This window comes from Manis pentadactyla, chromosome 3 (assembly GCF_030020395.1).
Source record: "Manis pentadactyla isolate mManPen7 chromosome 3, mManPen7.hap1, whole genome shotgun sequence".
NCBI lineage: Eukaryota > Metazoa > Chordata > Mammalia > Pholidota > Manidae > Manis > Manis pentadactyla.
The window spans coordinates 119,044,043-119,058,311 of record NC_080021.1 but is presented as its reverse complement, the minus strand read 5'-3'; the positions used below and the strand labels follow the sequence as shown (position 1 = coordinate 119,058,311).

The 14,269-nt window shown below is 41.4% G+C and overlaps 1 long non-coding RNA gene across 1 annotated transcript in view; it reads left to right on the top strand.

The window, feature by feature from the left end:
• Window positions 1-8,947, top strand: part of LOC118925880 (uncharacterized) — a 70,441-nt gene extending 61,494 nt beyond the window's left edge. The window contains exon 3 of the long non-coding RNA XR_008996401.1: window positions 7,985-8,947. This is a non-coding gene — a long non-coding RNA (uncharacterized LOC118925880). The remainder of the gene's footprint in view (window positions 1-7,984) is intronic.
• Window positions 8,948-14,269: the final 5,322 nt, after the last annotated feature.

Here is a 14,269-nt window from a genome sequence, read left to right as displayed (position 1 = left end):
GGTAAATTCCTAGGAGTGCAATTCCTGGGTCAAATGGTAGGTCTGTTTTGAGCATTTTGATGTACCTCCATACTGCTTTCCACAATGGTTGAACTAACTTACATTCCCACCAGCAGTGTAGGAGGGTTCCCCTTTCTCCACAGCCTTGCCAACATTTGTTGTTGTTTGTCTTTTGGATGGCAGCCATCCTTACTGGTGTGAGGTGATACCTCATTGTAGTTTTAATTTGCATTTCTCTGATAATTAGCGATGTGGAGCATCTTTTCATGTGTCTGTTGGCCATCTGTATTTCTTTTTTGGAGAACTGTCTGTTCAGTTCCTCTGCCCATTTTTTAATTGGGTTATTTGTTTTTTGTTTGTTGAGGCATGTGAGCTCTTTATATATTCTGGACGTCAAGCTTTATCGGATCTGTCATTTTCAAATATATTCTCCCATATTGTAGGGATCCTTTTTGTTCTATTGATGGTGTCTTTTGCTGTACAGAAGCTTTTCAGCTTAATATAGTCCCACTTACTCATTTTTGCTGTTGTTTTCCTTGCCCGGGGAGATATGTTCAAGAAGAGGTCACTCATGTTTATGTCTAAGAGGCTTTTGCCTATGTTTTCTTCCAAGAGTTTAATGGTTTCATGACTTACATTCAGGTCTTTGATCCATTTTGAGTTTACTTTTGTATATGGGGTTAGACAATGGTCCAGTTTCATTCTCCTACATGTAGCTGTCCAGTTTTGCCAGCACCATCTGTTGAAGAGACTGTCATTTCACCATTGTATGTCCATGACTCCTTTATCAAATATTAATTGATCATATATGTCTGGGTTAATGTCTGGATTCTCTAGTCTGTTCCATTGGTCTGTGGCTCTGCTCTTGTGTCAGTACCAAATTGTCTTGATTACTATGGCTTTATAGTAGAGCTTGAAGTTGGGGAGTGAGATCCTCCCTACTTTATTCTTCTTTCTCAGGATTGCTTTGGCTATTCGGGGTCTTTGGTGTTTCCATATGAATTTTTGAATTATTTGTTCCAGTTCATTGAAGAATGTTGCTGGTAGTTTCATAGGGATTGCATCAAGTCTGTATATTGCTTTGGCAGGATGGCCATTTTGATGATATTAATTCTTCCTAGCCACGAGCATGGGATGAGTTTCCATCTGTTAATGTCCCCTTTAATTTCTCTTAAGAGTGACTTGTAGTTTTCAGAGTATAAGTCTTTCACTTCTTTGGTTAGGTTTATTCCTAGGTATTTTTTTTTATGCAATTATGAATGGAGTTGTTTTCCTGATTTCTCTTTCTGTTGGTTCATTGTGAGTGTATAGGAAAGCCACAGATTTCTGTGTGTTGATTTTGTATCCTGCAACTTTGCTGTATTCCGATAACAGTTCTAGTAGTTTTGGGGTGGAGTCTTTAGGATTTTTTATGTACAGTATCATGTCATCTGCACATAGTGACAGTTTAACTTCTTCTTTAGCAATCTGGATTCCTTGTATTTCTTTGTTTTTTCTGATTGCCGTGGCTAGGACCTCCAGTACTATGTTAAATAACAGTGGAGAGAGTGGGCATCCCTGTCTAGTTCCCGATCTCAGAGGAAATGCTTTCAGCTTCTCGCTGTTCAATATAATGTTGGCTGTGGGTTTATCATAGATGGCCTTTATTATGTTGAGGTATTTGCCCTCTATTCCCATTTTGCTGAGAGTTTTTAACATGAATGGATGTTGAACTTTGTCAAATGCTTTTTCAGCATCTATGGAGATGATTATGTGGTTTTTGTCTTTCTTTTTGTTGATGTAGTGGATGATGTTGATGGACTTTCGAATGTTGTACCATCCTTGCATCCCTGGGATGAATCCCACTTGTTCATGGTGTATGATCCTTTTGATATATTTTTGAATTCGATTTGCTAATATTTTGTTGAGTATTTTTGCATCTACGTTCATCAGGGATATTGGTCTGTAGTTTTCTTTTTTGGTGGGGTCTTTGCCTGGTTTTGGTATTAGGGTGATGTTAGCTTCATAGAATGAGTTTGGGAGAACCCCCTCCTCCTCTATTTTTTGGAAAACTTTAAGGAGAATGGGTATTATGTCTTCCCTGTATGTCTGATAAAATTCCGAGGTAAATCCATCTGGCCCGGGGGTTTTGTTCTTTGGTAGTTTTTTGATTACCGCTTCAATTTCGTTGCTGGTAATTGTTCTGTTTAGATTTTCTGTTTCTTTCTGGGTCAGTCTTGGATGGTTGTATTTTTCTAGGAAGTTGTCCATTTCTCCTTGGTTTCCCAGCTTGTTAGCATATAGGTTTTCATAGTATTCTCTAATAATTCTTTGTATTTCTGTGGGATCCTTTGTGATTTTTCCTTTCTCGTTTCTGATACTCTTGATTTGTGTTGACTCTCTTTTCTTCTTAATAAGTCTTGCTAGAGGCTTATCTATTTTGTTCATTTTCTCGAAGAACCAGCTCTTGGTTTCATTGATTTTTGCTATTGCTTTATTCTTCTCAATTTTATTTATTTCTTCTCTGATCTTTATTATGTCCCTCCTTCTGCTGACCTTTGGCCTCATCTGTTCTTCTTTTTCCAATTTCGATAATTGTGACATTAGACCATTCATTTGAGATTGCTCTTCCTTTTTTAAATATGCTTGGATTGCTATATACTTTCCTCTTAAGACTGCTTTTGCTGTGTCCCACAGATGTTGGGGCTTAGTGTTGTTGTTGTCATTTTTTTCCATATATTGCTGGATCTCCATTTTGATTTGGTCATTGATCCATTGATTATTTAGGAGCGTGTCGTTAAGCCTCCATGTGTTTGTGAGCCTCTTTGCTTTCTTTGTACAGTTTATTTCTAGTTCTATGCCTTTGTGGTCTGAAAAGTTGGTTGGTAGGATTTCAATCTTTTGGAATTTTCTGAGGCTCTTTTTGTGGCCTAGTATGTGGTCTATTCTGGAGAATGTTCCATGTGCACTTGAGAAGAATGTGTATCCTGTTGCTTTTGGATGTAGAGTTCTATAGATGTCTATTAGGTCCATCTGCTCTACTGTGTTGTTCAGTGCTTCCGTGTCCTTACTTATTTTCTGCCCAGTGGATCTATCCTTTGGGGTGAGTGGTGTGTTGAAGTCTCCTAGAATGAATGCATTGCAGTCTATATCCCCCTTTAGTTCTGTTAGTATTTTTTCACATATGCTGGTGCTCCTGTGTTGGGTGCATATATATTTAGAATGGTTATATCCTCTTGTTTGACTGAGTCCTTTACCATTATGTAGTGTCCTTCTTTATCTCTTGTTACTTTCTTTGTTTTGAAGTCTATTTTGTCTGATATTAGTACTGCAACTCCTGCTTTCTTCTCGCTGTTGTTTTCTTGAAATATGTTTTTCCATCCCTTGACTTTTAGTCTGTACAGGTCTTTGGGTTTGAGGTGAGTTTCTTGTAAGCAGCATATAGATGGGTCTTGCTTTTTTATCCATTCTATTACTCTGTGTCTTTTGATTGGTGCATTCAGCACATTAACATTTAGGGTGACTATTGAAAGATAGGTACTTATTGCCATTGCAGGCTTTAAATTCGTGGTTACCAAAGGTTCAAGGTTAGCCTCTTTAGTATCTTACTGCCTAACTTAGCTCGCTTATTGAGCTGTTATATACACTGTCTGGAGATTCTTTTCTTCTCTCCCTTCTTATTCCTCCTCCTCGATTCTTCATATGTTGGGTGTTTTATGCTGTGCTCTTTCTAGGAGTGCTCCCATCTAGAGCAGTCCCTGTAAGATGTTCTGTAGAGGTGGTTTGTGGAAAGCAAATTCCCTCAGCTTTTGTTTGTCTGGGAATTGTTTAATCCCACCGTCATATTTGAATGATAGTCGTGCTGGATACAGTATCCTTGGTTCAAGGCCCTACTGTTTCATTTTATTAAATATATCATGCCATTCTCTTCTGGCCTGTAGGGTTTCTGTTGAGATATCTGATGTTAGCCTGATGGGTTTTCCTTTATAGGTGACCTTTTTCTCTCTAGCTGCCTTTAAAACTCTTTCCTTGTCCTTGATCTTTGCCATTTTAATTATTATGTGTCTTGGTGTTGTCCTCCTTGGATCCTTTCTGTTGGTGGTTCTGTGTATTTCATGGTTTGTTCGATTTTTTCCTCCCCCAGTGTGGGGAAGTTTTCAGCAATTATTTCTTCTAAGATACTTTCCATCTCTTTTCCTCTCTCTTCTTCTTCTGGGACCCCTATAATACGGATATTGTTCCTTTTGGATTGGTCACACAGTTCTCTTAATATTGTTTCATTCCTGGAGATCCTTTTGTCTCTCTCTATGTCAGCTTCTATGCGTTCCTGTTCTCTTATTTCAATTCTATCAATGGCCTCTTGCATCCTATCCATTCTGCTTATAAACCCCTCCAGAGTTTGTTTCATTTCTGCGATCTCCTTTCTGGCATCTGTGATCTCCCTCCGGACTTCATCCCATTTCTCTTGCGTATTTCTCTGCATCTCTGTCAGCATGTTTATGATTCTTATTTTGAATTCTTTGTCAGGAAGACTGGTTAGGTCTGTCTCCTTCTCTGGTGTTGTCTCTGTGATCTTTGTCTGCCTGCAGCTTTGCCTTTTCATGGTGATAGGAATAGTTTGCAGAGGTGGGACGAGTGACGGCTGGAAGAACTTCCTTTCTTGTTGGTTTGTGTCCCTCCTCTCCTGGGAGAACAGCGACCTCTAGTGGCTTGTGCTGTGCAGCTGCGAGCCGACAGGGCTTCTGCTTCCTGCCCGGCTGCTATGGAGTTAATCTCCGCTGTTGCTGTGGGCGTGGCCTGGCTCGGGCAGCTACTCCAAAGTGGTGGAGTCGCGTTGGAGCGGGAGCGGCTGGGAGGCTATTTATCTCCGTAAGGGGCCTCCCCACTCCCTGCAGCCCAGGGGTTAGGGTGCCCAGAGATCCCCGGATTCCCTACCTCTGGATTAAGTGTCCCGCCCTGCCCCTTTAAGACTTCCAAAAAGCACCTGCCAAAACAAAACAATGACCACCAAAAAAAGAAAAAAAAAAGAAAAAAATTTTTAAATAAAAAAAAAAAAAAATTTTTTTTAATTAAAAAAAAAGGTGGCCGCTCGTTTTTCTTTATTCTCCGGCGCCGTCCTCAGGTCTCTGCTCACTGGTCTTGCTGCCCTGTTTCCCTAGTATTGTGGTCCCTATCCCTTTAAGACTTCCAAAAAGCGCTCGCCAAAACAAAGCAGCAAAAAGAAAAAAAAAAAAATTGGTCGCGCGCTTTTCTTATGTCCTCCAGCGCCCTGCCTCCGGTGCCCGGTCACTGTTCTTGCTGCCCTGTTTCCCTAGCATCCAGGGCCCCCTGGGCACGTACTGTGTCTGCACTCTGGCTCGGATGGCTGGGGCTGGGTGTTCAGCAGTCCTGGGCTCCGTCTCCCTCCCACTCTGCCTATTCTTCTCCCGCTGGGATTTGGGTGGATGGGCACTCGGCTCCTGCCCGCCGGGGCTTGTATCTTACCCGCTTCGTGAGGCGCTGGGTTCTCTCAGGTGCGGATGTGGTCTGGGTATTGTCCTGTGTCCTCTGGTCTTTATTCTAGGAAATGTTGTCTTTGTTGTATTTTCATGGATATATGTGGTTTTGGGAGGAGATTTCCGCTGCTCTACTCACGCCGCCATCTTCCCTGTAGTCCACTGTGGACTTATTTTTACATGAGCAATCTTATAGGGCATTGCATAATGGAATTTGTTAGATGGCATCCTTGTGTTATGCCATCCAACATGTTGGTCACTAGCCACAAGAATATTTAAAGGTAAACTAATTAAAATGAAATATAGTAAGAATTCAGTTCATCAGCTGCACCAGCCATATTTGAAGTGTTCAGCAGCCTCCTGTGGGGTCAGTTAGTGACAGCTGCCTTGGATGGGGCACACACAGGGCATTTCTGCCACCAGAGAAAGCTCTACTAGAGAGCTGTGTAAGGCCCCATCTCAATTGGGAAGGAAATGAAGCACAAAAGGGGGTTCTTTTGGTGAAGAGGTTTCTTTCCTGGACTCGCACCGAGAATGGCAAGGTGTCTGTAAATCTCAGGGAGCAAGCCAGCTCGGGTAGAGGCTCAGCACTACTTTGGAAGCCAGAATATTTATATCCCACACACTGTTTGTGCATCTATCCTCTTATTCTCTATGATACTACTAATGACTTTAGGAAGTTAGAACCTCTATCAGCCACACAAAAGGGAACCAACGAAAATGGCTTTGGGCTACAGCTGGATCTGAACTCCTAATAGTGGTGGTAGTAGTAATCAAAATGGAGAGTCTGGGGGAGGCAAAACTCGGGGTAAGAAAATGGAGGACCCTAGGTCTGCTGGCCATTCCACTTGCCTGGAATTCCCTTTCAAGGAGATTCTGGATTTTGTTACTTTGTCAGAATCTGTGTTCTCTTCGTAAGAAGCCATGTCGCCAGCATCTCTGAAGCTTTCTGCCTCTCTTATATAAAACTGAGCTCAAGGAAATTCTTTTACAGGCATGATTGTCTCAACTTTGACCACGTATTAGAATCATCTGGAATCTTTTAAAGCACCCAATACTCAGACTGCACCCCAGACTAATTGAATACAAATCACTGGGGTGGAAGGTGGTATTGTTTTAGACTCCCCAGGTGATTCTAAGGTACAGCTAAAGTTGAGAAACTGCTCTCTCTAGAGAATCCTTTTAAATCATAGAACAGAATGACCTAGATACATATTCCATAACCTTTTCTCCATCCCTCGGTTTGACAATAATAAGAAGGCCTTTAATTTATATTAAGATGATCTGTCTTGATGGCAGTGCAGTAAAGGAGAAAGAATTCTAAATCAGGAGCCAGAACATTAGAGATTAGTCTAAACTCTTCCCCAAAGAGCTATTATCTTATGCAAACTGCTTCACCTCTCTGCACTGTCATTTCCTCACCCGTAACCTAGAGGCTTTAGACTTGAAGAGGTCTAACTTCCCTGGAGTTGTCCACTGTGTGCCTAAGACTGTTCCAGACGCCCAAATCCGTGAGTATGGAGATGAGGTACCTCTGACGATGTAGCTGCTGACCTAAGTATTTGGGGATAAGGAGACCTTTTCTCCTTTGACGCTCCACAGTGCCCACTGCAATGCCTCCTTAGCAATAGCCACTTACTATTGCTGGCTGGATGAGTGTGTACTTTAGATTATTCTCTCTCAGGGTATTGATGAGTCACTATTATGGACAAAATGAGCAGCCTTTTTAAAGTCATGGAGGTTATATGTAGTGCTTCTCTGCCTCTCAGCCACGTCTGTCCCATATGACTGGAATACTCTGCATACAGGACAAAGCTTGGGAACAGGATTTAGAATTTGACTCCATTGATCAATTTGGCCATGATGCACAAGTTCCCACTGGAGGTCCCAATATGTGGCCTCCTCTCATCAGCCCAGCTCAGGAATCAGGTGTGGCTGCACCTACCAGTTAAAGGCAGCAGAACACATAGCCGTTTCAGGAACACCCCAGGAGACCAGGATCCTCTCCTTTATCTGCTGCTAACTAGCTGCATGACCTTGGGCACAAAAACATCTCTTTATATGTCAGCTTTCTTATCGCAAAAATAAGCTGCTCAGGTCATGTGATCCTAAGATCCTTTCCAAATCTAAAGCCATTTGAAAGAACGTTTTCTTTGGAAAGCTATCCTTGTTATTAGTCAATGCCCTGTTCTTTTCAAGGTACTTGACAATAGATTTTGTGATTATTTCCTCTATCTTTTCCCCCTAACTTCCTATGTAGCAAAGTTAAACTTGGAAGCCCAGGGTTTTTCAGGGTCATTTCTTTTTCCATTTAGAAAAAGAAACCACGTTGTTCCATTCCTGCTTTGTCAAATCATTTACCCTTCAAAAAAAATCTTTAAAATGACACCTGATGATACTGAAATTACTCTGGACATGTTCTTAAGTGTTTGTAGTTCAAGTTGTCAGGGCCTGGAATGGATTTTAACTGTGTCTCTTATTTTGCCTCATTTTCTTTCCTCCTATTACAGGGTTTCTCTGCATAGAGACTGAAACAGAGTATCCTGACTTCTTGGTGTCTGCCAGCAATTTTTCCCACTCCTTAATACAGAGTTCTCAAAGCAAGGTGCCTTGCCCAGCAGAAGAGGTGGCATTTGGGAAACTGTTAGAAATGCAAATGACCAGACAGTCCCAGACCACAGAATAATCAATCTATGTTTTAATAAGCCTTATGGTGGTTCTGATGTGTGCTAAATTTGAGAATTTGAGAATTACTGCTAATAAAAGGCAGCATTTTCTCTTTTCCTTTTCATTCTTGATATACTTCCCTATTTCCTTAGGTAATACATTAAAAGACTATGAGATTGTTTCTCTGTAAATCTTTTGAAAATGGAGTTCTGTTTTCTGCTTTGACTTTTCTTATTCTGGCTCTGAGAGACCTATTAAATTCTTCTGTCCTTTATTGAATGGCTTTCATTTTTCTTTCTCTGGCTTTACCACAGAGTAAGTTTATCACCTGGCATGAATTAAATGAAATGCAACCTAATAGGTGGCTGATGAATATTTTTACAGAACTCTAGAGTCTTGCTACTCCAAGTGTGGCCCTCATTCAGCAGGACAATATCAGTGTTACTGGGGGCTGGCTGGTTCTGTAAAATCTGTCTCCAGTCTCAGCTCCACTGACTGAGGATCTGCACTCTGAGGGTCTCCAGGTGATTAATGTACAAATTAAGGTGTGCAGTGCTCTAAAATAATACCTCAGACCTTAAGTGAAACAACTGTTTCTGAAGCTGGGATAGTTACTTGAAAATTTTAGCCAAGCTGACAAGTTTCATCTCCAAGGCAAAATATTACTGTATTTGGTAATGTGAGCTTTAAGATGATGGCAAAGAAGGAAGAGAATACTTTATCTGAAATAGATTACACACAATCAGTGAAAAGGTTTTCATTCTTCTATATAGGATTGTTTCAACCCAAGGATGGAATCACAGAGAAAATCCAGGTGTAGGTAAAGGAAGCATAATTGGAAAAAATTTGCCAGAATTAGCATATAGACCACTCAGCCAAGGGAATGGCATAGATAATGTCACTGTAAAGAGATTACAGAATGGATCTAGAGGCACACATGGCTCCATACGAGAGCAGTGTAGTAATGTTAGTCACTGTGGTATATTTACTGAGTAGATAATAAATAAACTCTGCTATGCATTTTGCCTGCATCATGTCACATAACACGACAACCCAATGAGGTTGGTACATCATTATCCCTATTTTACAGGGGGGAAATTGAGGGGGTTAAGTAACTAAACATGGATATTCATTCCAGAAGGTTTTCATTACTCTTACTGATTTAATTAGGGTAACATTGGTGGCAGTAGCAGATAAAATCACATGTCTTGACGGCTTATGAAAAATTCATTCTTACTTATGCAAAGTTCAAAAAGGGTGTTCCTGGTTAATGGAACGGAGGCTCTTTTTTAAACAGCTTCCATAACCCAACTTCCTTCTTTCCTGTAGCTCTGCCGTATTCCTCATTGGCTTCCAAGGCCAGCCTGCCTCTGTAGCCAGAAGAAGATGGAAGAAGAAGAAAGACATGGGCCATTGGCTGAGGGGGATCGTTTAATGGTCCAGCCTGGAATAGCATGCATTCACATTCTACTGGCTTGAACTTCAAGGGAGGCTGAGAAATATGGGCAATCCCCAGAAAGAAGAGGAAACAAGTTTGGTGAACAGGTCTCTACCAAACTACCTGCCTGAATTCATGCAAGTAACTTATCCTTGCTAACTTCAGTTTCCTCATCTATAAAATGAGAATAATTATACCTGCATCATCAGAAGGCTGTTAGAATTAAATTTCTTAACCTTTATTATGACTGCAGTGCCAGGCTGATAAAGTGATTTTTCCTAGCTGATGGAAAAAGTGCAGCCTATTCAAGACTTACTCTGATCTTACTGAGGATGAAGGCATGAGAGAGACTCTGGAATTAAGTAAAAGTATTATCAAGGAGTCCAGAGGAGCAAGGAAATTAATATTCATCAGTTAGGCATAAACACTGAATTTTAGGAAAGCAGATTTCAAAGACTTTGAAGAAAATATAGCCTCTTGGTTACAGACTGCAAATGTGAATGTGGCTCATTATGGAGGAAAGGATCTAAAAGAAAATAAAATTCTGACAGCGCACCATACATGATTACGTTAAGGAAGAAAAGGAAGGAGTCAATGTCCAAAGAAATCTTTGCTGCTGTTTAGAGTGGTTTCTTGAAAAGGGGACGTGTAGAAAATAGGGGAGCCAGAATATACTCATTACAATTATCAAAGAGCATCATGTATCAGGAAAGGCTGAAGTCAAAGGCAACAGAAACAACTTTCCCTTCTGCTTGGAGGAAACACAGAAAGGAATCAGGCCCTGTGATCGGAGCAGATGATGTGGAGGTAACAGCTGTCAGAGCAAACAGCCCCCATCCCCCATTTGCTTCTCTATTCTCCTTCAAGAACTGGGGGAGATGGAAAACTGGTTCAGCAAGGAGATCGTCGAACCTTTAAAATGGGTCCAGACACGTAGGTGCAGGTGCAGGACCTCCCAGGATTTATGGGAACACAGATTGAGAGTCAGGAGATTGGAGACGGCCAAACCCCCTTATTTTCGAAAAGCAGAGCAAGGCAGGAATGACCACTTTGTTTGGTGACCTTCATAGAGTTCTGCCTCCATCCCGACCTCCATGCTTTACCTAAGAGCTGGTGAGTTCTTTGGGAAGAAGTGGGATGCTTGTGGAGCAGCACGGTTTCCCTCATCTCAAACCTAGCTCATTTCTCCCTCCAAGGGGAAATGTGCCACAGTCTTAATATAAATTGGTTTCAGCAAAGAATTAAACCAAATGTAGCACAGAACAGGGACTCAGTTAAATTCGTTAAATTTGTGGATAGATAAGATCCTTAGTAAGAAGAGAAATAACTACTGGTTTAGACAATGCAGTTAGGTGGAATTATGTAGTTTGAACAATAGATCTGTGTCTACATGGAGAAGGTCTTTACCAGGTTTTCTGTCTAGCCCTGTATAGACTTGGGTTTGGTCTTAGAATTGGCATGGAATGAAGACCCAGGAGGTAAATATGTCAAATCTAGGAAAGATGTGGCCCATTTAAGGAGGTAGTAGCTGCCCAGTTCCCAGAAGAGGTTAAACTGGGCTGCAATATTATTTCAGTCTGGAAACCACATGAAGAGGACCAGTAGGGAACTAGGACCTGCTCCAGTGGTCAACGGTGAGGATGAAAAGGTGGAAATGAGGCCACATAAGCAATGGTAAGAGAGGCCAGGGTTGTTTAGCCTGGATAGGGAAGACTGGAGGTAGGGGTGTGGGCATATGAGCCACTTTCCACATGTTCTAAAGACTGGGGAGGGTATGAGCTATTCTAGGCATCCCACTCTTATTTCAGTATACGCAGAACTTGAGGCTTCCCAAAGCAGTGATTTCTCTCTGGTCTGAGTGGTCACCTTCCAGATGTGTTAGTCAATTATTCCAGCTGTGTATGGGAAATGGAAGCAAATAATCGCTATATCTCTGGACCCAAAAGCCAAGATGATCCTTGATTCCCCTCTGGCATTTTGTTCTCCTTCCAGATGACAAACTAAGGTGCTGGATGTGCAGCAGCTGGCTGTGCTGGGAAGTCAGGGCTGCTGACTCGCATTTCTGTTGCGTTGGCTGCTATGCTGTGAGGAGCAGCACGTGCGTGTCACTTCCATAATGCATGCCACCTCCAGCGGAGAGATGCCTCTGACAACTGGCCAGGGAAGAGCCCTGATGTCAGCTGTCAAAGCACCAATAGTCTGAGCTTGCAAGCGGGGAAATGAGATTTCGTTGCAACAATAAGAGAGCAGACAATATGTTCAAAATTAAACTGACCTTAAATAAGTTCTTCCATTTATATGATACTGGGAGTTCTCCAGGGCAAGCCAAAGTAGCTCTCATTAAGGTGGTAGTTACAATGAGTGGCACATTATTAGTATAGTAGTAAATATTGTGATCCTTGTGTCTGTCTGGTCTGAACACCTCAAGGGCTGTCCTGCTTTTCTATTCATTCCTCCTTACCCACAATAAATAAACTTCCCAATTCATTACTACCTCCTATTGAGAAGGTCTCTTTTTCTGGGGATCAAAATCAGGAAATCTGGGGATGGGGAACTTGAGTAAGTGATTCTAAAACAAAGTGTTAACATAGATTTCATGTATTTCTCAAACAGAACCCTAATATTGAGCCTGAAGCTGATGCAAATAAGGTAGTGACATGTGATTCATATTTATACTGTGTACGTATCTATCTTGGCATACCATTAAGATGCAGCAGTGAAAAATTTCACTTGCCTCCATAAAATCAAAGTTAGTTATTATGAAAATTATGAATTTCTCTTTTCCGAATAAATACCCCAGATTCTCCATCCATTCCCCAGTGGACATGTTTCTGTAACTACCCTTGACATCACAGTACATGTTTCATTTGGTCTTGTTGAGAAATGGCCAGAATGAACTTCTAGATTGCAGAGAGCAGAAGAGGCCCATCTACTGCCCCATCCAATTCCTCATTCTGGCTACTCCCTTCCTAGTAACGTGGCCTCATTCCCCTGTATTTTCCAAGGCAAGCTCCTTGGGCTCTTGGGTCATATGAAGCTTACTTTCAACATAAAAACCTTTTGTCTTTTTGATGGTACAAAGTCACATCTTCCCCATACCACATTGTTCAGGTTATTTTTTTAACAGCAATGGAAAATTCTACATTTGTCTCTGTTATATTTCATCTTATGAGATCCTGTTCATTATATCAGTGTGCCAAGAACTTATTGAGCTGGTTCCATAATCCTTCATTTTTCTATCCTTCCAAACCCTATGTGAGCTGCAGAGCAAATAAAGCCACCCTCTACTTCTTCATCTAAGTCACGGATTCTATCATCCAGGACATGAAAATGGATTTTGAGTAACTTTTCCCCTTTCAAATCATTTGGCTGGAATATATTAAGCCATCTTTATTTTTGTGATGTACTCACCCTCCTCATCCTCTGTTATTTCTTCTGTTCCAGTTATCTGTAAACATGGTGACCTAAAACAACAACTACTTAATTGGTGCTCACTGATGATGGCTCAGGAATGTGGACAGGGCACAGCAGGGTGGCTTCTTTCTGCTCTGAGATGTTTGGGGCCTCAGCTGGGAAGACGTGAATGGCTGCTGGTGATTCAAACAGCTTGGGCTGAAAGCATCTGGAAGCATCCTCACTCGCACGTCTGGCACATGGGCTCAGCTGGGGCAGCCCCCTGAGCACTGACATGTGGCATCTTTGATCAGCTGAGCTTCTCACAGCCTGGAGCCCGGTCCATGAAGAAGCATCCAGAGAGAGAACGTTCCAAGAGGACCTGGAGAAGCTACACAGCCTTTTCTGACCTGGTCACAAAGCATCATTTTACTCTGTTGGCTGAAGCAGTTACAAGACATCCCAGATTCAAGGGAAGAGGACCTACCCACCATCTCTCAATGAACAAAGTGTCAAAAAAGTTGGGAGCATTTTAGAAAATATATACATTTGAGAGCTCTCCAAGTCTATTGAGCCTTATAATATGAAAATACATTTTGTTAAGGTTTTGTTCAGACAGAAAAAGCATGAATGAGCACACACAAGAGTTACGTATTAATGTTCAACCCATATGGAGTTTTTGTTTTAGTATATCAGTTTTGGAGGCATATTTAAAGATTAGTAGAATATTTGAAAGCATTGTATTTGATAGGTTGAGTATACTACAGTGGCATGTGATATTCAAAGCCCTAATGCGCCATGCATACAATTTCTTTAATTCATTCATACCTTCTTCATAAGTGGTTGATTCTCAATCATGAAGCTCACCACACATGTGGAATTACTCTCAGAACCGGAAGCTCTAGCTAATGGTGATGCTACAGGTGGAGGAAATGTGCTTTCTGTCCCAGGAGCCAGCGAGGGCTTCTGGCACCGAAGCCTCTCAGAAGCACTCAGAAGCTCTCCAGATTAATTCTGTGGGAAGGAAGATGTCACAAGCAACAGAAAGCACCTTCACATCATGAGTAGTTCATGATAAGGCAATCAAAAAAGTAAAATACCAGAAGAAGGTTAAGGATTCAGGGGAGGGTCTCCACATGGTGCTTCAATAGGAAGCAGCAACATTGGTAAAGCAAAAACAAAGACATTTAAAAAAACCCTTAAAACTAAATTCTTATCTAAATCATCTAAGCTGGATTTCATGTTTTTTTCCTTTGGTCATCATATGATATTACTGTTTAGAACTCTTGTCCTCAGG